Source organism: Lactuca saligna, chromosome 4, assembly GCF_052625555.1.
Source record: "Lactuca saligna cultivar CGN05327 chromosome 4, ASM5262555v1, whole genome shotgun sequence".
Taxonomy (NCBI): domain Eukaryota; kingdom Viridiplantae; phylum Streptophyta; class Magnoliopsida; order Asterales; family Asteraceae; genus Lactuca; species Lactuca saligna.
The window spans coordinates 322,007,914-322,031,783 of NC_136420.1; positions in this window are offsets into that span (position 1 = coordinate 322,007,914).

Consider the following 23,870-nt stretch of genomic DNA (forward strand, 5'->3'; position numbering starts at 1 on the left):
AGATGGAGTTTGCCTTGCGTATCGTTCCAGACGAGCTGACGAAGGTGGATCGGTATGCAAAGGGACTTCCATGGGAGTATGAAGTGCCAGTACGTCAGGCACATAGTTTAGAGGCAGCTATCTGGGCTGCCATGTCTGTTGAGAACATGATCAAGGGGAGAAACACCAACAAGGTTGAGGTTGGTGAGAAGAGGAAGTTTGAGGGAACATCTGGTTCCGGTAAGAAAAACAAATTTTCGAAATCTGATTCGAAAAGGTTTGGTGGGGGAAAAGGAGGGGAAGCGAAGTGGTGTGAAAAGTGTAAGAAAAAGCACTTTGGGAAATGTAGCGAGGATGTGACCTGCTACAAGTGTGGAAAGGTTGGACATTTTGCCAATGAATGTCTGAACAACAAAAGGATGTGTTTTGGTTGTAATGAAGAGGGGCACATTTTGAAAGACTGTCCGAAGAAGAAGGAGGCAGCTAAGCCCAACATTCCACCAAAGCCGAAGGCGAGAGCATTCCAGATGACACTGGAAGCTGCTAAGGATGAAGCTGATGTCGCTTCAGGTACCTTTCTCGTTAACAATTTGCCTGCCCAAATTTTATTTGATTCTGGAGCCAACTACTCCTTTATATCGCATGAATTTGGTAGAAAACTAGCTTTGCCTGTTGATAGACTAGATAATGCTTTATTAGTCGAAGTTGCTAGTGGCAAGTTTGTACCTGTTAGCCATCGTATGAAAAACATCTTAATCGACTTGAATGGGAATAAGTTCCGCGAGGAATTATTGCCTATCGAACTTAACGGTTTCGACATCGTGTTGGGAATGGATTGGCTCAGCGCCAATGATGCCGAAATTTTATGCAAGAAGAAGATTGTTAAAGTAAACCCGCCTGGGAAAGAATCATTTATGGTGTATGGGGACAAACGCCGAGTGAATTCTGGAATCATTTCCCTAATGAAAGCCAGAAAGTGTTTGACCAAGGGATGTACATCATACTTAGCATTCGTGATTGATGCTAAGAAGGAAAAGAAGGTGATGCAGAGTATTCCTATGGTGTGTGATTATCCGGAAGTATTTCCTGAAGATCTTCCTGGATTACCACCTGATCGACAAGTAGAGTTCAGAATAGACTTGCTACCAGGAACCACGCCAATAGCAAAAGCACCTTATCGATTAGCACCAACGGAGATGAAGGAGATGATGATGCAACTTCAAGAGTTGTTGGACAAAGGTTTCATTAGACCTAGTTCATCGCCCTGGGGAGCTCCGGTGTTATTCGTGAAGAAGAAAGATGGAAGTATGAGAATGTGCATTGATTACAGAGAGCTGAACAAGGAAACAATAAAGAATAGATATCCGTTGCCAAGGATTGATGACCTATTTGATCAATTGCAAGGTTCGAGCTATTTCTCGAAGATCGATCTTAGGTCAGGATATCATCAGCTGAAAGTAAGAGAGCAGGATATAGAGAAGACTGCATTCAGAACTAGATATGGACACTACGAGTTCTTGGTTATGTCGTTTGGACTAACCAATGCTCCGGCAGCATTCATGGATTTAATGAATAGGGTTTGTAATCCGTTCCTTGATAAATCCGTGATAGTGTTCATCGACGACATTCTGATTTACTCGAAAAGCCAGGAGGAGCATGGCAGACACTTGCGAGAAGTGTTACAAGTTTTGAAGAAGGAGAAGTTGTATGCTAAGTTCTCCAAATGTGATTTTTGGATTCGTGAAGTCCAATTCTTGGGTCACGTGGTCAACCAAGAAGGGATAATGGTTGATCCAGCAAAGATTGAAGCTGTAATGAAGTGGGAACAACCGAAAAGTCCCACGGAGATCCGAAGCTTTTTAGGTTTAGCCGGATATTACCGAAGGTTTATCCAAGGCTTTTCTTCGATTGCTACTCCATTGACAGCTTTGACCCACAAAGGAGCTACTTATGCTTGGAGTGAGAAGCATAAAGAAGCATTCGAGAAGCTAAAGAAGAAGCTATGCGAGGCACCGATACTTTCTCTACCCGATGGAGTTGAAGACTTCGCCGTTTATAGCGATGCGTCTGGGGTTGGATTGGGTTGTGTTTTGACCCAAAGAGAAAAGGTGATAGCATATGCCTCTCGATAGCTGAAAGAGCATGAAAAGAATTACCCGACTCATGATTTGGAGTTGGCAGCGGTAGTTTTTGCTCTGAAAATATGGAGGCATTACCTCTATGGCACTAAGTGCAAACTTTTCACTGATCATAAGAGTCTCCAATATTTCTTTAATCAGAAGGAATTGAATATGAGGCAACGACGCTGGCTGGAATTACTCAAGGACTACGACTGTGAGATACTTTACCATCCCGGTAAAGCTAATGTTGTTGTTGATGCTCTCAGTCGGAAAGTCAATCTTGAAAGGAAAAGGCCAAGAGCGTTGAGAATTGAAGTTGTCTCGACCATTGTGGAAAGTATAAAGAAAGCTCAAGAGGAAGCTTCTGAGAAAAATGACCGAAAGGAGGAACGTTTGGGTAAAACGTTGGTGTTTGGTACAAACGGTCATGGACTGAAGGTATTCCAAGATCGTATTTGGGTACCTAAGTCAGGAGGAATTAGAGATCTTCTGATGGAAGAAGCTCACAAGACCATGTATTCGATTCATCCCGGTAGCACTAAAATGTATAGGGACCTGAAACCCTACTACTGGTGGCCGACGATGAAGCTTGATGTTGCAAAGTATGTGGCCGAGTGTGTGACTTGTGCGAGAGTCAAGACACAACATCAGAAACCGTATGGGAGTTTAGAACCTTTACCTGTGCCTATGGGTAAGTGGGAAGACATTGCTATGGATTTTGTCACTAAACTACCCAGAACAAAGAATGGTCACGACATGATTTGGGTGGTCGTTGATCGATTCACTAAGAGTGTGCATTTCATAGCAGCCAGGGAGAAATGGTCTATGGAAAAGCTTGCGAATTCTTATGTGAAGGAAATTGTGAGACTTCACGGTGTTCCGCTAACAATTGTTTCGGATCGTGATAGTCGTTTCACCTCAAGGTTTTGGAAAAGTCTATAAGTGGAAATGGGTACCAAGTTATGTTTAAGTACAGCTTACCATCCGCAGACTGATGGTCAGAGTGAAAGAACGATACAAACACTTGAAGATATGCTGAGAGCATGTACCTTGGAATTCCTAGGTAATTGGGATGAACATTTACCTTTGGTAGAATTTTCCTATAATAATAGTTTTCACTCGAGCATTAAGATGGCACCTTACCAAGCTTTGTATGGACAAAAGTGTCGTACGCCGTCTTGTTGGCTTGAGGTTGGGGAAAAGCAGTTTATGGGACCGGAGATGGTTCATCAAACTGCTGAAAAGTTGAAAATAATTAGGGAAAGAATGTTAGCAGCTCAGGATCATCAAAAGAGCTATGCTGACAAGAAGCGAAGACCGATGACTTTTGAAGTTGGGGATTCGGTTTTGCTTAAAGTCTCGCCGTGGAAGGGACTTATAAGATTTGGTAAAAGGGGAAAGTTGAGTCCAAGGTTTATTGGACCGTTTAAAGTTCTTCAGAGGATTGGAAACCAAGCTTACAAGCTCGAATTACCCGAAGAACTGAATGGAATTCACAACACTTTTCATGTGTGTTATTTGAGAAAGTTCACGGGAGAAGTTCCCGATATAATTCCAATTTCTGAATTGAGAATTGATGAGAACAAAAGGTTGATTGAAGAACCAGAGGCAATTGTTGACCGAAAGACTAAGAAGTTGCGATGCAAGATGGTCGAGTTAGTGCTTGTCCGATGGAAACACACAAATGGGCCGAATCTCACCTGGGAGACGGAGAGTGACATGTTGAGTCGCTATCCGCATTTATTTGTTGATGTGTGATTCCGGGGACGGAATCATTCTAAGGTGGAGAGAATTGTGACGCCTGTGTTTCTGGGCTTGCCATTTTTAGCAATGTAATGGTCTAGGTTAACCTTTTTAACCCGTTTTGAAATAATAAGATTGTATTATTTGAGTATTATGTGATTTGTGCTTAATTGCTTAGTTATGTGGTTTGATTAATTAAAAATAAAACTAGCGTCAAAATTTAAGTGTAAAATAAACTTGATATCTTTAGATAATGTTGTAGTAGTTGAAACAAGGTTTCCGAAGATATAAAGAATGCCGAAATCCGAGTTATAACGAGGAAGTTATGACCTGTTGAAGTTTCGCGACAGAACCGGCAACGCTGATTAACGCAAAAAGTGAAATTTACGTTAGAGCGATATTTAGCTTTAGTGATCTAAACGAGAATCGAAGATCTCGTTGTTAGTATGTGACATCCCCAAAATCACGGCCAGAAAAGACCGATTTTGTTTATGCTTTATAAAAATCAGAGTACTTCATTTTATAAAAAGGTTGCGGAATTTGTTCCCAGAAAAACATGGTAAATACGTTATTAAAACATTTTCGAAGAAACGTATTTATTTCATTTTAAAACATTTGGGATGTCATCGTTAATACAGGAACATAAGCATAAACAGAACTTACAATTATTCACACTAGTGGTCTACATCTCTTTAAATCTCTCAGTGTAATGTCACTTCATATCAACACCTGTGGTATAAATAAACTGAGTGGGTCAGGTTGGGAAACCTGGTGAGCACATAGGGATTTCAATCCCACAATGTTATACCATATATATAGTTTAAAATTCACAAAATATACAATTTCACCATACATATATATAAACAACTCTTATCCCACCCCGTCGATCCTCGCAACGAGGCTATCCATACTCTCGGACCTAAGATTAGTCGTTTTACCTACTCCATACTCTCGGATCAGAAATGAACGAATTTACCAAATCCATACTCTCGGACTAGGGATGAATGACTAATCCATACTCTCGGATTAAAGATGAATGATTATGCCTAATCCATACTCTCGGACTAGGGACAATAGCTAATCCATACTCTCGGATTAACGACGAATGATTATGCCTAATCCATATTCTCGGACTAGGGACAATGACTATGTCTAATCCATACTCCCGGATAAGTGACATATACTAACTTCTATTCTCTAAGTTTAACTCACTTGTACTCGTAAGAATATATACTACCCAATATTCCTCATATTTAATTTAGGTCTACTCTTTATCATAAATTATCAAATATAATCAGGTATGTTCTTTAACACGAATTTCAAGCAACATCAATTAACTCGCACATAAACATATAATTAATACTTCAATCAATACTTGTATTAAAATCATGTTCATGAAAGGGACTATGCACTCACCTGAGAAGGTGGTGACTCGGTACTCGGACAGCGCTTCGTTTACTTTAAAATAATTTCCTTCGACGAAACCTAGTATTATCACCAATAGATTTTAGTCTATTATTCGCCGAGACTAATTAATAGTCTAGTTATTATTACTATTATATAAGCGTTAAAAAAAATACTTATATAACCCATAATAATAGCCCAAGTTTTATTATATGTCCTTAATAACGTTAATATAATTAAATAAAAACTATATTAAAAATAGTGTAGGCGTAGCTCACTTACAGCGGGTTTTATAGAAAACCAGGCTTTGCTTGGAGCAGCGTTTTCGAGCTAAAAAGCTCTTCTTATCGGAGCCGTCGAGCACTCCGGGGCTTCCTCCTCATGCTAGGGAGGTTCCCTAGGCTTTTCGGGGGATTTCGGGGCTAGAGAGAGGTTCTAGAGAGAGAGTAAAGAGAAGAAAGAATGGGAAAGGTGTGAAGAAAATGAGGGTGGGAGAGATGGTATTTATAGGGTGAAAATGGCTGAACTTGGTGCCACATGTCACCATCTAGTGGCAAGACTTGGGGAGAAAGCAATGGCCAAGATTGTGCCACATCACCCATTTTCGCACAACACACTTCCGACTTCTAAAATCCGTAACTTTCACATACGACCTCCGTTTTTGACGTTCTTTATATCCACGCGTAGGTAAAAATAATATCTACAATTTTCATTTTGACTCCGTCGGCTAATTCTCGACCGATCTTAAATTTAACAGTACGAGGCGTTTAGACTGTTAAATGACCGCGAAGAATTCGTAACTCCTTCATACGGACTCCGTTTTCGTCTGTCTTTTTACCGTTGAGTTCCTATTAATGAGATCTTCAACTCTCATTTATTTCACGTAAGCCAAAAATCGCTCGAACTAAAATTCGAGTTTCGGGTTGTACACTGCTAAGCCGAATCTTAGAAAAATCATAACTTCCTCATACGAAGTCAGATTTGGGCGTTCTTTTTATCGACGCTCTTAGTTTAACATATTCTATGACTTTTGTTTAGATTGCTAAGGCTAAAAAGTATTCTATCGTAAATTCACTATTTACATCTTCCGGTGCCGTGCCGGTTTTGCCGTAAAACTTCGGCGGGCCATAACTTCTTCGTTATAACTCGGATTTCGGCGTTCTTTATATGTACGGAAACCTTGTGACATATTCTAAAACTTGGTTAAGAATATTCATTCTAAATAATATATTGTTGAAAAGTCATTTTTGACCCCTATTGCCTCTAAATTGACTAGCCCGGATCTGCGGGCGTTACATAGTATCAAAGCGATAAAAAGTTAGGCGACAACGGACGTCAAACGAAGAAGTTATGAATTTATAACGAAATTTTCTGTCCCGGCCTATTAAAAATAAATAATAAAAATAAAGTCAAAATTAGCCGATGGAGTTTAAACAAAAGTTGTAGAGCGTAGTCTCACCTTTCCGTGGATATAAAGAACGTCGAAAACGGAGTTCGTATGAAGAAGATATGAATTTCCGAAGTTTATTAATTAATTTGTATTTATTTTTAATTGAAAATTTGGAGGCATTATCCGAAGACGAGTCACAGCTCTGATCCGAGGTACGCGCCGCGTACTCGAGTACACCCCGCGTATAGCCAAAGTGTCGACACTTCGGATGACGCATGCGATGACGCATTTCGGAGGCAGTACGCGCTGCGTACTGCAGTACGCCCCGCGTAAATGAGGCTCCCAGCCTCCTATAAATAGGATGCGAGGGCAGCCGGCCAAATTGCTAATTTCCTCTCGTTTTTGTGCCGAAGCTCTGCGTTTTTACCCCCAAAGCCATCCCGAAGCCCCGGTAATATTCCCGAGTCCCGAAGCGAGTCCCGAGATCCCGAAGATCCCGAGAAGTGCGGTTTCCGAGCCGAAGCTCTGCCCGCGAGAAGTTCGATTTTCGTAGAGATCTTCCAGATCTGCTGAGGATTACTACTTCTGCAAGTCGTAGTGCTGTCCGATCATCTTCTGATCAAGTGAGTGTATACTACCTTTCATAAACGCAATAATAAAACAAGTATGGTTCGAGGGTATTAAGTTTATTGTCGTTTATACGTGTGAATGTGTTGTTACTTTCTGATAACGTATAACTATAAAGTATTTTATACGAGATACGTGTTATGTGTATATTTTGTTGTTATGTGTGTGAATTTATATTCACTTTCTTCTATCTTACAGATATGATTATTTCTATATGAAATACGTGTTATGTGTGTGTGCCTCATTTGTTATATGGAAAATGTATTGATCAAGCATGCTATACAGGTTTTGAAAATATGTATAAAAATGTATGTTTTTATCTACTAATATATTGGGTAGAACATGGGTAGATAGTTGGTGTGTAATAAACAGATGAGAGGCCTCGTTGTTGTTTGATCCAGTCATCTAGCGAAATTTAGATGACGACCACGGACTTTTCTAGATAGTCATGTGGAACGCTAGCAGGCTCATAACCTGTAGGTGTTAATGAACTTAGGTGTTCATTTGCTGTATTCCATCCCCCTCATGGTTGCCTTATTTGACTTATATTGCTGAGGAAACCCCGCAGCATGTGTTGTCACCCCGATGAAAATATTCTTAGATCAGGTCCCTAGTGTTAGTTATTTTAGGGACGTAAAGTGAGAATAACGGGAATGGGTAACTGGGTTATTGTTGGTTGATAATAATTAATTTAATTATTTATTGTGGGTTGAAAACCCTATATGCTCACCAGGCTCCCAAGCCTGACCCACTCAGTTTTATTTGTATTACAGGAAGTGGCGCAAGGGCATAAGATGGATGAACCATCAAGTTGTTTTGTTTACAAGTCTGTATATGTATATATTTGTTGAATGACTTGTAATGTATTCGTTTATGCTTATTGGTCTGTATCGGAACATGACACCCCGAGTTTTGATTATAATGAAAATACATTTCTTTTATGAAATGCTTTGGTAAACATTGTTTTATCATGTTTTGTTTTTGGGAACAAATTCCGCAACTCTTTCAAATCAAAAGGATTTACTCTGAAAATATTTAAAAGCATAAATGAAAATCGGTCTTTTCTGGCCGAGATTTTGGGGATGTCACAATTATTTTCCAACCAAACAAAGTGTTGTTTAGAATTGGCTTTCAATTCCATTTCATGTCAACTAGATAGACTATGGAATTAGATTACAATTTCTAATAAATTTTAATTTTGTTATGCAAACAAAACACAAATTTAAGCTTTGTTTGGTGCACTAATTTTACCTTAATATTGTATACATTTTGATCCTCAATTCTAATAAATTCAAAATAATCAAAAAATATTACTTGATTTTTTTATTTTCTTTATAAAATCTATCATCAAGATATGAAATGTTCGGTGAGAGCTTTCTCTCACTCACAACTGGAATTGTTACAAGTCAAATTTATTATCATTTCGATATAGTGCTAGAAAATGATCATTGTCTACTGGAAAATAAATTGATATACTTTTCACTTCTTTTACTTTGTATCGAATTTTTGGTTGATTATATTTTTGGATAACATGAAGAATTTTTGGTCGATTTGTTGAAGCCCACAAAAATCCCTTTATCAATATGACTCGCAACAAAATTATAATCATAAAAAATTAAAGCCCTAAAACACAATCTTAAACACCATAACATAAGTATTTCATCTACCAAAAGGTTTCTAGCCAATTATATCAAGTGGTAATTTCCCTTTTTGAGATTGATGAAGTCATGTCATCGAAAAATAAAATTAGATGTTACCTTAAGAATACATTACATTTTCTGCTTAAAAAAGTATTTCATCTATTGTTTAAAATATAGCCACCAATAGGTTGAAGCATATGTTTAATTAGCTAGGGTTTCTATATTTGACTGCATTTTGAAGCAAATTTGATTTGAGACTTGATATACAACTGGTTGTCATTCTTGAAAACCACAAAAAGGTATTACACCACACAACGGCAAGACACATCACATATGAACAGTAAGATAACAAGCACACTTGTTTCGTACCCTATAACTCCATCACGCAACCTAGCCCGAAATATCACCAAATCTTCATATCTATTCCCCGAGCACTTATACTCTTGAAGACATATGGTACTCTTTCTCTTGATTTGTAGCCTTGTGGAATTGCTACTGTTACTATTTACAAATTTTTGAGTCACTAGTCATTTCATTCTTTTGGGCACAAACATGAATTTTAATACTGTTTTATCCAAAACCAATTTTTGGGTCACTAGTCGTTTCATTCTTTTGGACACAAACAAGAATTTTAATACTGTTTCATACAATCTTAGTTCTACATATAAACTTTTAGCTCTATAATTACTTGTATATATCCGGTTATCTGTATCTTATTTTCTATTATATATATATATATATATATATATATATATATATATATATATATATATATATATATATATCTATACCATTATATAAACCATACATAATAATGTCTTAAGTACAAATTTTAAAGGCAAAGGTACAAAAAATTAAACATGTTATCTTAAAATACAAGGAAAGCTGATTTGGACCGTTGAATATTATTTGAATGGTGGGGATTAAAAACACGGGACTGTCACACGGATCGCCAATGTGTTATAATCCAAGGTGGGAAATTCACATAATTTTGAAATTGAATTTTCATATGTCTGGATCCAAAATGGCGTTTATTTCTCTTTCTCGCTCACTCCATTCAACATCAGGACAAGCCATTCTTCCTGAAAAACCCTAGCCGCTATCATTATGTCCTATGTTGGACAGCCAATTGATAGTTTGTTCATTGGTCATGTCTGGTTCTTAGAATTTCCGATTCAGGTAAGAATCCTCTTCTTGATTTCCTTTATTTCTCTCTCTCTCTCTTAAAACACCGATTATCTCGAATTGTTCAGGTTATCATCTAAATCCCATCCCCACCTACGCAACGATTACAGTGGATTAAGAGATAACTAGCATCCCAACAATGATTAAACACCACTGCATCAGTCGACTCCTTCTTCTTACTTGTTATTTGTTTGTATCGTCAGTTGGAATCGCAAATGAAAGCTTCCAAATCTAAGCTGGAGTTTTTGAGGTATAGATCGACTTTTTGAGTTTATATTTTGTTTTTTGGTAGTTTATTTTAACCCCTTTTTCTCCAAACCTCAATAGCAGGTCTTGAAGATATGATTTTTTGAATAATAGCTTTCCCAGGTATGAAGATTTTGTATCGTTTAATCGATATGGGCCTCAGATTTGTCAATACACCTTCGTCTTTCTCGCTTTCTCCCTCTTTGTCTTTCGCTGAAAACCACCACCCTCTCTCTACAGGTATGAGTTTAATTTTATGTTTGTGTGGATTTAGTGCATTTGGGTCTAGATCTATATATATATATATATATATATATATATATATATATATATATATGTATGTATGTATGATTAAGTGTGCATGTATGTTTAATTATGTGTGTATGTCGATTTCGTAGGTCTGCACTTCAGCCTCTTTTTGGGCAAGAGACGCCTCAATCAGAGAGAAATCAAGGTAAGCTTGCCTTTAACATATTTTTTTGATGATAATGGCCTGTTTGTTTACCGAATTTGCTGTGTTTTTTTAGTTTTATGTGCTAGGAATCAAAAGAAACTTCAATTCTTCCAAGATTTTACAAGAAAGGTTTGTTTTTTTACTTGGTTTCATTTTGTTGTTCTGTATGTTAACCGATATTGGACCCAAATCCAAATAATTGGAACTTCAGTCAATGTCAAATAACTAGAATTTCAATCAAATGATCTGAATGGTCTGAAATTAGGGCTCTTACAAAGAAAATAAGGACACAAGGTTCAGCCCCAAAACAACTTATTGTGCCTTCGTTGTTGTTCCCATCGGAATCCACACACCAAGATGACACCTTCAATTTATTTCATTTTGTGTGGTTGTTACTTTATTTTAAATATTTGAATTATACATAAATCATTCTTCATGCTAACTGATATAGTCTTTTGTATGGGTTTTTAGGTGATGAATGGATGTTGGTCTGATTTGATCTTCATTGATGGATTTCTTCTCTATATCTAATTATTAGTATATTACTTTTGAATACAAATATTTTCTTCTGAAGAACTTAATTCTAGAATCTTAGGACCTAGAAAGTGGAAACCTGAATACAAGAAGGATCTGAATTATGTGTGTGCTTAACAGATGAACTTGAAATTGGAGGTTTGAAGATGGTTGGAGACGATGGGAGAAAAAAATGTGATGCAGAGGTATGTGTAGGTATCCATGTATGTGTGTGTATATGTTTGTATGTGTTTGTGTGTATCTATATGTAGGTGTATGTATTTATGTGTGTGTTTCGGTATCTATACGTATGTGTATCTAATGTTGATGTTTATAAGTACTACATAGGAAGAAGAAATGATAATGAAAAGATGTGACAACCACCACATTTGACCAGAAGGTGAGCTTTTTACTCATTACTGTTCCATCTTGTGGTTTTGATTCTACCGGTATGTGTAATTTGTAGACATTTTATGTCCTTTTTTCATTTAAAGTATGTAAATATACTTTTGATCAATTGTCTTACTATTTGATTTCACATATATGGGAATATTGTGATGGGGCTTTTTATTTCTAAGTTGATACCCTTTTTATTTGTCTTTTCTTAGACCTTCAACATATTTGTTTTCTTTGAATCTTGATTTGTTCATTTGCTTTAGAAGGACTCCAAATTTCATGTTGATCACAACTAAGATGAAAAGGCATATTATTATTCACAGACGGTTATAAGTTATATGTTCCAATTTTTTACTTCGTATTCAATGCTAATAGATATGCTAAAATCGAGATTATCATGGTTGAATCTGTAGGTGTAGATGTGGATACCGTTGCCAGGATGTCATTGATGTTGTTATTGTTATTATGCTTGCTGATTCCAATTCAATGAGTCATCTATGCAAAATCCAGTTGTTTCACAGACAATTCATAATCTACTTTCAAACCCAGTGAACATGAATGAGGTACTTATTTTACTCATGTTTCTTTTCTTTTTTGTGTGGCTGCGTAGTTACTAAAAATATTTATTGTTTTTAGATACTCACGATCAATACACAGATGTGAATATGCTTGAATCAAACCCACAATTAAGAGAGGTGAATGCACTGTTAGCATTTCTTAAATCTTATTTGAACTTTGAACATTTTCTTTTTATCATATCTGTTGAGTTGTTCCAGATTTTTGTTGAAACTTTCTACCGGATTGACATGAAAGCATTCACTAAAGAAGCATGTTGGTTAGGTTATATTAACGTGTTTAATTGTAAAGTATAATTTTATTATACATAATGAAATAGAATAAAAATTATGGCCTTGATTGCTTTTTCCATTACATTGATACCATCAAAACTATTTATGGCCATTTAATGGTCTAAATATTTTTTGCAATACATTCTCGTCAAAGTTCCAGTTTTCTCAAGTCAAATGCAAGATCATATTTTCCATAATTTGTAATATTTTTTAAACCAATAATGATTTGTTGTGTGTTCTGGACTAAAAAGTTGATTGATCATATTAAATTGAAAAGCAAATAATACAAAAAAAATTGAATTTATTGTTGAGGGCTTATTTCTTCCTGTTTTGCAGATTGAAATATTAAAGACGACAAAGAAATAAAGTTCACCATGTTCTTTTTTTAATTATGTGATTTATTGTTTTTAATTTGTATTCAATTTTTGTTAAATTTCGGTTTTTCTTTTTAAATTATGTGAATTATGTTTTTTTTTTCCTTTTCAGTTTATATGAAACTATAAGCATATTTTAGTTGATATATTATGTTAAAACTTTTCCCAAAAAATATCCATTACAAAAATTATTAAAGAAAAATTATCAATTACCAAAGAAATTTTAATTACCAAGGTTATGAATGATAGTTTTTCATTAGTCATTTTAACTTAATAATATTAGATTTTTTTTTCAAAACCTTTTAATGATTTGAGCCTAAATTGTAGTTTTTAATAAAATGTTTAATTAACCCACTAGATTTTAAGCTCAAGTTGAGTTTTTCTATCTAAATGATAGTTTTTCATAAGAGATTTAATCAACCTACTAGATAAAATTGATTTTTTGAGCGAAATATATAGTTATTAGGAATTTAATCAAACGACTAAAATTTTAAGTTTTAACTTCATGTTTTAGTCAAACCATAACTATTTCCACAAATATAAATCTTAATATCTACAACATACAAAAAATCAAAGTAGTAAGCTTTGTTTTATAAAAAAAATCAAATAAATAATCATCTTATTTATATCAATTAATCATTTATTAAATTAAGGATTTTGAAACAAAGTAGTCATTTTAGTTTATATTACCTCTATCTAATATTAGTTATGTTTATTTTTATTTTATAAATGATTTCCAATATATTTTTATTTTTATTTTGATCGACTAACGTAATTATATTTATAAGCCGAAATGATCTATGAAAATTATTAAAGGTAACTAATCAGTGCCGGAAAATATTCGTCAAAAAACATATTTGTCGCTGCTGCATTTTGAAACCATCTGTCGGAAGGAAATCAATATCCATCCTGAAACCATTAGCCGAAAATAAACTATTCATCTAATCGCCATCTACTACCAGATAAAGAGTAATAGACGGAAATTAGTATTTTTTGCCCCTCTAGAGATAGCTGATCACCGAAAGGGACAAATCGCCAGAATGAAACAAATCGAAAGGAAACAATTTGACAATCGCCGAAATGACACTTTCGCTCGGAAACAAATAGCAGGAATAAAACAAATCGCCGCCGCCGCATCGCGCGGGTACGCTACTAGTATGTATATATATATATATATATATATATATATATATATATATATAGGGTTAGGTTCATTTGAGACTGCCTAATTTTGTGAGACCATAGAACGCATTTTTTTTTAGTTAATTCAAATTTCGAAAATAATATTTAAAAAAAGAATTTTTGGATTTTTCCATTTATTTTGCATTTTAAAATTATTTTTTAGAATATGTACAGTGTAATATTCTATTAGAATATTTCACTTTTTTTTTCAAAAAAAGGGATTTTTTTTAGTTAATTAAAGTTCCGAAAATAATATTTAAAATTTTTTTTTTTGGATTTTTCAATTTATTTTGCATTTTAAAATTATTTTTAGATTTGGTATCACAGTTTCACAAAATTAAAATTGTTTCAAATGAACCTGAACCTATATATATATATATATATATATATATATATATATATATATATATATATATATATATATATATATATATATATATATAAGAGGAGGTAATGACTTAAGAATTGGTATGGACAGCGACAATAATTTTTAACCTTATGATTGGAAAAATCCTACTTAATAAATAAAGGTTTTTTTTTGTCACATGTCAATATTGTTGGATTAGTGTCTAAGTCCATAACTATTTTGGTATGTACTTGACCCGATGGTGTATGGTCCTTTTGGGTTGCCTTCACCAAAGCAACTTGATTGGAGAAATGAATAAAGAGAGAGAGGATAATATGATTTATTAATATGTTATAAGAATAATATATTAAAGGAGAAATCATATTTGTTTAATTAATATTGGTCAATAATTAATTAAGAATTAGTTTTGTGATCGAATGTAATTAATTAAACTAGAGGGGCTGAATTGTAATTATGTGATAGTTACAAAATAAGGTAAGGATTATCTTATATATATGGTGAACGAATTTGAGGTGTAAATCCCTTAGAATTCGAGTATGATAAGGATTCAAGGATTATCTTATTGGTTGCTTAATGGATAATCAACTAGATAAGGATAATGACTGAAACCCTATCTCTACACCTATATAAACACCCCTAGGGCCATGAATTCGTGTATCCCTTCCCAAGAGGTCCTAGATACGAATTCTAACCTCTCACCTCTCTCCTTATACCTTCTCCACTTGCTTATGGTGTTTGTGAACCATTAGAGGAGTGACACTTGTGACTCTAAGCCTTCCAAAGTCAATACAAGGAGATTTGGGATTGTTATTGCTACATAACAATCAAGGTATGTTCTTAAACCTAATTACATGTTAATATGATTACTTGCATGCTAGAATTAGGGTTTATAGTCTTGGATTCAAAGCATGTACAATAGAGAAACCTAGATCCAAGCATTAGGGTTTGTATGAGCACATAGGATGTCTTATGACTAAAACCCATCAGTGGTATCAGAGCCTTGATTGGTTTCAATTGTATTGATGCATATTTGATCGAAATAAGCACTGAAAATCGATTTTTGAGTTTCTGAATGTTTGACTCGCCGAGTCACTTGGTGAACTCACCGAGTCAGCTGTACTCGACGAGTCCAGGTCCAGACTCGACGAGTCAAAGGGTCTGACAGCTCAGATTCGCGATTTTCTTCCTGTTTTGGTTTTGGATAATTACCATAAACTTGTTTTTGTGATAAAATCCGAATTTTTTCATTATTATGTGATTATCCTTACCAAAATAGAAGATAATTGTCAAAATTTAGATAATCACTTGTTTTATTAGATAAAGTTTGATTATTTGTAATTTAGATTTGAATTATCTTGTGAAATAGTTTCAATTTATCCCTTTAGGTTTTATAGTTTAAATTTGAACCCCAAAAGTTTTGTTGTTTTGAAATTTAAATAGTTAAAACCCTAATGTTTTGAAATGTTTCAAAACTTGCCCTCAAGTTTTGGAATTTAAAGTTGATTAAAAGGTTAATTAGAAATGTTAAATTCTAAAACTCTAGAAATGTTTTGAAAAGTTCAAATCACACCCTTATGGTTTTATTAACTAATTAAGGAGTATAATTAAAAGAGGTTTAATAAATCCATAAAAGTTTAGGTTAACCTTTTAATTGAATTAAAAGTGTAATTGTTAAAGTTAACCATATAGTATTTTAAAAGTGTAAAGTACACCCTATACTATATATAACATTAAAAGTCTAACATTATATATATGTATAAGTAAAAGTCAGTCTTACCGTTAGTAGGCCTCATTCACGAAGCTGGTCTATAAGGGGTGTTTAAGGAAATTGCCTATAAAATGGCGATTGAATGGGTATCCACTCTTACCCACCGCACTCTTGACTAGTGGAGGGTCGTTAGCCGAACGGGTAGGATAGGACAAAAACCTTCCATTATAAGTATAATGAAATACAGAGTAACTAAATGTTTCGCAAATTCCCAATCTTAGTTACTTAGGCAAAAGTGAATTGATGCAATTCCATGAAATTACACTTTGTGCCCTTGCGAAGACGTTAGTGGAGCGTGTGTGGTTTACCGGCACACTAAATGGTTCTAAGAAAAGGTAGAAAAGGGTGACTCAATGTTTGTCATAGTTCGGTGGAGCGTGTGTGGTTTACCGGCACATCGAATAGGTGATTGTAACATGTGAGGGCACCATGTAGTTTGCATGGTTATTCACACCCGCTTTGTGATCCTCGGCATCCCAGTCACAAACTAGAGGGGCATATCGAGATTTAAACATGCCATTGAAATGTTCAATGAATCTCAAAGGATCTAGGAGTTTTCATAAATTTAAAACTTAAATTTCTTTTTCGTTTTTCATGGTGGAAACTAGTGAATCGTCATTCACTTACCTTCAAATGTTCTGCGATTTGGGTTACGGCATCCCTCTCCCGAGTTGTAGGATATTGTGTGGGTCCTAGACTTGGAATTTCATTTGGGTGATTTACCAAGGACTCAATCAATCAACTAACTTGAATTCGTTTTTCTCCCGATGTCAAAGTTCGACAACTATGGTCTTCTCAAGTCCCGTGGAACAAGCATTCCACATGAAGATGATATTCCACGATTCGATCGAGGAACAAGAAATCATGCTTCACTTCCTCCTCCTCCTCTAATTATTCTCCCTAACCCACAAGATTGTAAAATTGAAAAGTTCAATATCACTCAAGCCCTTTTGGCAAGTAAACATAAAGAAGGAAAGTCGGTGTGAGCACACGTCCTAGGGATGAAGTCGCACATTGATAGACTAAGAATGATAGGATCCATTGCCGGTGAAGAGATGGCTGTTGATTGGGTTCTTCAATCACTTCCTAACTCATATAGTGAGTTCGTAAGAGAGTACTATATGATGAACCGCAACGTGACCCTTATAGATCTCACCTATATGCTTATTGCTGCTGAATCAGCAATGGTTTGGCGCAATAGAAAAGCAAAGTTGATTGGTGAATCTGCCTTCGAGACCTCTGTGGATATAGACAATGGCAATGAAAGACATGCAATGATCGAAAAGTTTGATCATAAGAGAAAGGCGATGTCTGAAATAGTTCCATGTGTTGTTCCAAAAAGAGTCAATTTGCTTTTATTGCCAAGAGAAGGGGCATTGGAGACGAAGCTGCCCTATTTACCTAAGAGATCTAAGAGATGGGAGAGTCGAAACGTATGGCTCTAATTTAGGTAAAATCCATTGACTAACTCTTTTAAGCTTCATTCTAGGTTCTGAATACATAATGTGATAAGATTACAATTGATGTTTAGAAGGATCAAAGAAAAGAAAAGAAGCTTAAGGGAAGAAGTGAGCAGAATCTAACCGTGAAGGAATGGATTTCGATTGCGTTTCTCGAAGATTAGATTCTTGAGCTACTACTTAGAGTTAGAATTAGATTGCTAAGAAAGATGTATTCGCATAAGTTTTTCAATGAGTTGCATTGTGAAGGACAAATTTTTCCGCAATAAAATAAATTTTGATTTTAAATTTTATTTATCCTTACAATGGCATGTATGAAAAAATTGATGTTAAAATTATTAGCAATAATGGATTTGTTTCTTATTGTGTTATGGAAAGTCAAGAATTTACCAAATAGGGAGAGTTTCTCATCGCCCAAGTTTCAATTGGACAGAAACTTGGAATCATGCAACTTGGTTGCATGATGAATGAGAAATTTCATATTTGATAATTAGACTAATTCGTTGACAAAGTGTCAAGTGAAGGACTAGGAGATTGAGTACACAAAGTTGTGTGTTGATCAAGTTCACCATAAAAGTAACAAAGATATTCGTCATGATTTACTAAAGGTTTAGTAAATATGATTATACTTATAAGATTAAGTGTAATTTTGAATTGATTAAAGGGTTTAGATCAATAGCAAAACGAATAAGAAGAATCAAGTAGGTAGAAAGATAAGAGTTTCTCCATTCTAAGAAGAAGGGAGAGTAGCTTTTATGCTTTATGATAGGTCTCAATGATTAATAACCATATCTCAATTGATCCTCTAAGTGAGTCTTGGTACAATTGTATGTCCAAGAAGAGGAATCAAAGATTGATGAAATGGTCAAATCAAGAAGACAATCATACTTCGTTCCAAAACAAGTCTTAAAGTCAAGATTGTGACATTGAGTGAATAGTATTAAGAAGGTTTATAACATTCATCAATTGTGGAAAGATGTGATGTCTTGAATAAGAAAAAAAGACCAACTAGGACCAATTTGTGAAGTGTTTTGATAAAAACTACACTAACTCTTGAATATTTGTTTGTCAAGAAATGTTTATTGACAAAAGAATCTTATATGTCAAGGAGTCAGTGGGAGTCTTAATGGTCTTGAAAAGTTTCAAGAACAAATCAAATAAACCTTATCGATCATCACTAGCACACGAGTTGAGGTTTACAACCTATCGTGAAGACATTATTTTGTTTCTGTGCCAATCCAATCGAGTTAATTATGCATGTGAGTCTTATGAGTTCTCATTTGAATGCGTAAAAGGCAAGGACCTTGATCAATGAAAGGTACATTGATAGGAAAAAGGTAAGATGCTTAACTACTTGGAAGACGTGGTGGGCAGCTGTGCTACCATAAGGCAAGAAATCAAGATTAAGAAAGTTCGATCCATATGAGTTTGAATTTGTCGTAAACTTTGGTTTTAACAAATTCGCATGGATAGGAACACATACACCGTTTAAATCTAAGTGTCATAAGATTTCCTCCTTCATGAAAATGATTGTGAGAAAATGCTTTCACTAAGAAAGATTTTAAAAGATAGTGATTGTAAAATTGCATTCTCAAATTCGATCATGGTTACGGCATCCCTTTCCATAATTTGAATTGTGAAGTTTGGCAATTAGTCTTAATTGTTAAGACACACATATGAACTATCTAAGGCAAAAGTGTATAAGTTCAAGAAGTCTTGATAAAAGATTATCAAAGCACTAAGTATTAGAAACATGAACTTAAGAAATTCAATAAGTATTGTTTTTCTGAAAGTTAAGATGTTTATGAATACATGTCGAAGCTAGTGAGAGCATAAGTGTTATGTTTTATAATAATCATCATGATAGTGGGAGCATAATTGTTATGATTGTATGATTATTAAGGCACGTATTGCATAGTTGGCAATATTAATTATAGAAAACAAGAGTCATACTTTGCAAAGTTGTAAGTGTTATAAAGTTGTTTTGCTATAATTAAGGGAGAGAATATTATGCTTCATTTCAAATCTAAAGGATTAGGTTGAGAAATGTTGATAAATTTAGTCAAAGGTACATAGTGTGTTCTTAAAATTTCAATACGCTTGTCCCATACGCTTCGGGTATAGGATCGATTGCGAATGCTTTAATGTTTGACCATTCTAAAATTTTCCAAATGTCTAGTGCTTTTAGAGGGAAAAGGGACTAGAATCGGTTTTGACTAAAATAATTAAACAACTATCAAAGAACAATCCAAAGTTCGACGAGGATTGGTCGCTTGTGAGTAGTTGGAAGTATAGTATTGGCAATTATGGAAATGTTTCCATATTGGATGGACAATATCGACATCATTACGAATAGATAAGATTCTATTAAGAATGAGTTGTCATATGGAAAATATGGAAGTGTGTCCATGTTGGGAAGTAAATATTGAAAATCTATGTCTAGATTAGAAACTTTTATGCAAAAGGATGTTCAAAGGAATGTACTTTGAGTGAGAGACATTATATCTAAGGAATTGTCTTGTAACAATCTCTGATAGAGGAATTTGTAATATCATTGGCAATAGTCTTTGAGACTTTGGTGCAGTGACATTGCGAAAGGATCGTTGCATAAAGTGTTAGAATCCAGCATATTCTATAAGTAACAAGAATTTGATATTCTTACACTTAAGAAAATGGATTTGGAGTTGTAAAATGAGAATGATTGGAAATGTGGTCAATTTGTCTATTTCACAAAAGTAAGAACCATAGGTAAACATTGTGTGCATGCTAGGAGCATGGGACAAGTGTTGGAATTCAAATGCGAAGTTGATTACCCGAAACGACAAATAATGAGTAATCGGTATGGTGATAAATAAAACGTGTTTTGTTTATACTCAAAGGTTTGAGGCCATATGGGATTAGTACTATTCTTGTTTTTCACCTTGCATGTTTTGACTTCCAGAATAATTGAGTTTATTAAGAATAATCGAATGATTCAAACGGGCCACAGTCGTTCATATGTTGGAAGTAGATATGAATGAAGACTGTCGTGAATTGGTGTGTGGATTGTCTAGAAGAGTATTAGACATAAGCAAATGTTTGCTGCAACGTTCATGAGTGCTTACGAATATGATTTGAGCATTGGATTAAACCCACGCTCACTTGGATCACTGCATGAATTGTATTACGAGTGATTAGTGAGACGATAACATCTTATATTCTTGAAACCGAGATGTGTGAGTTGTATCTTGCGAATCGGTTGCACATTGATAATATGTAAATGCACCAGTAACTTGGTGTTATAAAACATATTGTTGTGTGTAATTCGGTGAGTGAGTGCAAGCGAGCATTGTATCAAAGTTTATCCGTTCCTTTTATCCAAGGTAGGATAAAAGCGATATCTTTGGGCCCCTCGATGGTTTAGTGATGACATACGTAAATGCTCGGCCGGGCTAGGACTAATTTGATTTGTTCAGTTAGTCTGTCGTCATAAATCAGAAATCGAGAAGTAGTACAAAGAGAATGATTAGAAATCATATCTCATACGATATCTAGAATGGAGGAATATATGATCCCTTATCTAAGGACACGCGTATCTGATATGATCAGAGTTGACAGCGGCTTTGGAAAGCTACGATTGCAGATCAGGATCTGAAGTCATACGCATAATAGTTGTTAGACTTATCCAAGTGGGAGACTGTTGGATTAGTGTCTAAGTCCATAACTATTTTGGTATGTACTTGACCCGATGGTGTATGGTCCTTTTGGGTTGCCTTCACCAAAGCAACTTGATTGGAGAAATGAATAAAGAGAGAGAGGATAATATGATTTATTAATATGTTATAAGAATAATATATTAAAGGAGAAATCATATTTGTTTAATTAATATTGGTCAATAATTAATTAAGAATTAGTTTTGTGATCGAATGTAATTAATTAAACTAGAGGGGCTGAATTGTAATTATGTGATAGTTACAAAATAAGGTAAGGATTATCTTATATATATGGTGAACGAATTTGAGGTGTAAATCCCTTAGAATTCGAGTATGATAAGGATTCAAGGATTATCTTATTGGTTGCTTAATGGATAATCAACTAGATAAGGATAATGACTGAAACCCTATCTCTACACCTATATAAACACCCCTAGGGCCATGAATTCGTGTATCCCTTCCCAAGAGGTCCTAGATACGAATTCTAACCTCTCACCTCTCTCCTTATACCTTCTCCACTTGCTTATGGTGTTTGTGAACCATTAGAGGAGTGACACTTGTGACTCTAAGCCTTCCAAAGTCAATACAAGGAGATTTGGGATTGTTATTGCTACATAACAATCAAGGTATGTTCTTAAACCTAATTACATGTTAATATGATTACTTGCATGCTAGAATTAGGGTTTATAGTCTTGGATTCAAAGCATGTACAATAGAGAAACTTAGATCCAAGCATTAGGGTTTGTATGAGCACATAGGATGTCTTATGACTAAAACCCATCAAATATCTCATGAGTTTTAACACTTGTAATTTTGTGGTATTTTTAAAATAAATATTATTCACCTGTCAATTTTTGATTTGTTTCAATTTTTAAAATTAAAGTCATCTACTTATGTATGTAAAGTATTAAATATCATATATATGATATTAAATTGCAATAAATAAGTTTTTTCTTTTGTTATTTTAAAATTGTACATTAAAAAATATTTTATATTTACATTTTAGGTTAATATTTAATCAATTTTTAAATCAACTCGTGTAATACACGGGTCTCACACCTTGTAAAATAATAAGTGGATGCGATCTAATTTTAATTATTGTCAAAGTCTCGTGAGATAGTGAGATAGTATAAGATTTGATAATTATTTACCAGATATTGTAAGGTACACCTCCATGTTATATCCCAGGTTCTCTCTCGCATGGTTGTGGTCTTATCTTTTTTTTTTTCTATCAATTTTAATTGTTGGCCATATGTTTTTTCTTTAAAAAAATCTAAAATAACAGAGTTTTTAAAATTTATTTCTTAATAAAGTGAAAACAATTATGATTATATTAGTGACTTTCTTAAAAAGTTAAAAGAAACTTTTTGATTTGTTTATTTTTTTAAAAATTTATGAAAGGTTGTTTTTATAAAATATAACTAAAATAATTTTTTAACCAAAATTCGAAAAAACAAAACGATAAATTTCTTCGTAATATTACTTTAAATAATTTGTAAAAGAAACTTTAAAAAAAGTATCATTGTTAATTATATGCACATTTTTTAATGATTTTAACTTTTTATAAAAATTAAGAGTTGAAAATTTTTGTTTTCCAAATTAAAAAACATTTTAAAAGTTTTTTTTTTTTATATATTCTATATTATGAACTTTACCAAAAAGGAAATTTTTAAAATTTAGTATGCTTAGATACAAAACTTTCTTTAAATATAAGCTTTTGTTTTTTTTTTTGAAATGTTGAGTATAATATAATCCAAAATGAAATAATTCAAAATCTTTATAATTCAAAAAAACCGATTCAACATGTTGATGATTTTAATTTGTTATAATCTAAAAATATTTTGATTCTGGTTAATTATATATTTTATGATTCGAAATTAAACAATATAAAATATATGATGATCCAAAATTTGCTTTTGAACAAAAATATTATTTAATTGAGTATATTATTGATCAAAAATAATTTGATTAACCATTAATAATATTCGGTTCACTATTTAATAATATTGTTGTTTAATTAGAACATTCAATTGATGATCTTCAAGTATTATTCAAACATGGGGTTGAAATATATGACATCCTTTAATTTTTAGAACCAAATAAGTTTTGTCTTTACGCTTTAAAAATCATTTATTTATATTTGAAGAAAATCACAGAACAAAAGATCATTTTGATTACAAATGTTTGTTTTCAAAGTGTTAAAACTTTAAGGATACATAATCAATATAGAGACATAAGTTACAACATAAACATCTGATGGTCGTAAATGTTATTGTATGTTGTCTCTTAATCACTTAACATCCTAATCAATTTCCAGTAGATTAAGTCTTAATACCTAGGGATACAATGAGTGGATTAGGTTGGGAAAACCTGGTGAGATACATAGGGATTTCAATCCCACTGTATTAATATTATAATATTCCTTAATTATCATATCTATAAAACCAACTGTTAACATATTATATCAATATAGGCTTACATT